The sequence below is a fragment of the Belonocnema kinseyi genome, chromosome 4 (genome assembly GCF_010883055.1).
Source record: "Belonocnema kinseyi isolate 2016_QV_RU_SX_M_011 chromosome 4, B_treatae_v1, whole genome shotgun sequence".
Taxonomy (NCBI): Eukaryota; Metazoa; Arthropoda; class Insecta; order Hymenoptera; family Cynipidae; genus Belonocnema; species Belonocnema kinseyi.
In genome coordinates, this window is record NC_046660.1 from 106,730,094 (window position 1) to 106,733,645 (window position 3,552).

The window sequence follows — 3,552 nt, forward strand, 5'->3', positions numbered from 1 at the left end:
CGCATACTTTGAATAAAATATTTGTTATCATTCTCTTGAAATAAATGTGTTTTTTTCTTGAAAAAATACCGGTTTCATATGTATACACCTGGTACTTACCTTATATATTTTTACTTGCTGCTTACGCAAGTAATAGTGAAATACGTGCAGATTTCATTTTGAAGTTCAAATCAACCATTTGTTTTCATTTTTTCACTACCTTTCATTAAATATTGACCTCAGAGGAAAAAGTTGTAAATAACCATTTTATTGTAGCCTTCAAAACAATATCCATGTGATTGGCAATAGAAATAACGTAGGTCAAATATCTTCTCCATTATAACGTCTAGTAGGGGACGGGAAGGTACCCTAGCAATTTTAGACATTGTACCAACATTTTTCTTTTTCTCTAAAAAAAGAATGGCTTTTTCTAAAAACTATGTATAACATGAATGGTATATTTTTAGAAGATCTGCACCTTTAATTAAAAGTTTTTTTATAATATTTTAATATTTCATTAAACAAACGGAAAATACGTACATTTCATAGTTCCTTGGGCATTTTAACCTTAAATATCAAATTAGCGAGTATTTCAAAGTTTGAAATAAACCAGAGGTAAGCAGTTTTCGGAACGCACGGTGGGGCTGAATAATTTTATATGAAAATTTCGAGGACCCCAAAGTAAACGCTAAATAAGCTGGTACAACCATATGATACGAGCTTCGAAAAGTATTTGAGCAAGTTAGAGTATTTAAAAATTTTTACTAAATCGGTAATGTTAATGCTTATTCTTCTTTACTACTTATCGGTAATGTAATTATTTACTTTATCAATCGTTAATAAATAAATAAATTGTATCTATTGATTGGTCTGATGTCTCACAGTTGTTCGTACCCGTACACTTGGTTTACCGCTCATAAAGATTTCTTAGACGCTATAGGCGCGTTGAGAACAATTGGGAGTTGCATTGAAAATTTTAAAGCTTGGAAAGCAAACGGGCCTAAAAAGGAAGATTCTAAACATTTTTAAAATTGTTGCAATTTACCGATAATTCATCAGACGAAGAAAAGCAAATTATTAACTTGATTTCACCGCCCGAGTTACATTTGTTGATCGGAGTTGTAAACACTTTATTCAATAGAGAAATCTTATATGGAAGTACAGGATTTAATGGAAATTCGTGTAAAACATTATTAAACAAAGTGGATATTTTACGTGAAATTGGCACAACAACCTTTAATTTTTCTCGTATGCAACTTGTTACATGTTTTGACGCATTCAAACAGGTTGTAGATTCTTGTTTTTCAAATGATTTAAAATCAGATTACCTTAACAAGATCGCTGTTAAAAAAAAATTATTTAAATTTGGAGATAAAAGTTACTCCGAAAGTTCATGCCATTTTTTTCATATTAGAGATTTTTGCGAGAAAAACAAGAAAGGATTTAGATTCTAATCGGAGCAAGCTGTAGAATTAGCTCATGCAAACTTTAAAAAAATTTGGATTGAGTATAAAGGGAAAAAGACGCATCCGAAGTATGCAGAAAATGTACTTAAAGCTGTTCGCAATTATAATAGTAGACACCTTTAATTTACAAACACTTGAAGTTCGAAGTTCACAAATCTATTGAATTTCAATTTTTATTGTTTACCTTAATGAATTATGTTATATTTTAATTAAATATTATGTAATTGTAAGTTTTCCTAAGTGTAAAACGTGCTAATATACTTTCTAAATATACTCAGAATGTAAACACGTGCAATAACTGGTAATTTCATTTTGTCAAAAAAACAATTCATATTACTATTTCAATCATGATTTTCAAGTACTTTAACTTGCTTATATACTTTTTCAAGCTCGTAACATATGATTGTACCAGCTATTTAGCGTTTAAGTTATTATACATAGCAATTTAAATGAATTTTTCAGGAATAAAAAAACGGATCAGGGGATTATATTAAGTTCGTGAAAAATTGATTATAGGCACCACTTACAACCACTTCCCACTCGTAACTTTGGGGTCCTCGAACTTTTCATATAAAATTATTTAGCCTCACCGCGAACGTTATCCCAAATAAATAAAGGTAACAATGTCCGTAAAATTAAAGTAAGTATGAACGTATAATTCTATTCAGCAGTCAGAGTAAAAGGTGTTTTTTTCCTGTAGAAATTGTCCTGCTAATGAACTACGGAAAGTCTATAACTAAAACTATTATGCATCTCAGAAAATATTCGAAAAGATTAATTTAAGAACATAACTAGTGACCTGAATAATAATAGTAGAGTCACAATGGTATCATACGTATCCATTTATTTTATAAATTTTGTAAATACATATTCTAGAGTATCACAAAAGTCAAGTGGCGAGTAAAGTGCACATTTTTCAACTTTATCTTACGGAAATATATGGGCCGATTGGCAAAGAGCCTTTTATTTCGTTCCCCTGTAACTTCGCCTACACGAATTATTCAGAGCATAGGAGTAAAAGATGTGGAACGGAATTAAAGAAAGGATTTTTGAAATAAGGATCTCAATTCTGCATATATAATTTTACAGAAGCAGTAGTATTGATTTACAATAATAGGATATATTGTACTAATACATGCCTCGTCAAAATGCAAACTTTTATCCTGTATTATGAATGAAAAAAATAGCAAAGATAACATTCACTTAATAAATTCACGCGGGTCGGTAGCAGTAAAAATTGTGTATAAATAATAAAGAAATCTACCTATTTCCATAAAATCGTAAAAAAATTCATCTTTTAATTTCAGATTCTCCTTCAATTTTCGCAACGACCTTGACTCTGAATATCGGAACGATCGTTGCCAAGAAAGGAAGGATTCAAGAAATCAGCCCCTCGCTTCTTTGAATCAAACAATTTTACGCTACGTTCATCGAGTCACGTGATCTAAGTGATTCGTGGTAAAGTACGATCCAGAAGAATCACATCCAGCAATAATTGTAATAGACAGTGGCTTGGCATATAATTCGATTACTGGCTATAGATAAGTATTGAGATAATAGACGAGCGTTCAGCGGACAGAGAAATTCCTAGGAGTGTGTGGGCGTCGAAAACGGAGGCAGGACGCGGCGTCAAGGCGCCGTCAATGGAAGGATAGGAAGACTCCGTCACCCTTATATACACTAAAAAGATAAGAGATCTTCGCCCATAAAGTAGGGATAATATTTTCGACGCCAACTTTCTTTTCTATTTTCAACCACTAAATTCTCGAGTAGATCATACATGGGCGGAATAAATATCCAAATTACGCAAGAAAAATGGTCATACTACAGAAATAAAACAAGGGCAGCTGTTTTGTGATTATTTATTGAATAAAAAACATATCCGAGATTCCTTAAAAGCAGACGATCGTCCCAACAATGAACATACAATGGGAGTTTGTTTAATTCCTTCATTCTTTAAGCGAAGGAAAATTATAATTAGACCATTTGGGTCAGGGCTGATAGCAAGTTATCGCGTTTTGGTTTTCTTATTTTTATGAAACATTATGTAAATATATGACAGAATGAAGCAAAGATACAAGCAATTGTTCTTAATATTCAGAAAGAG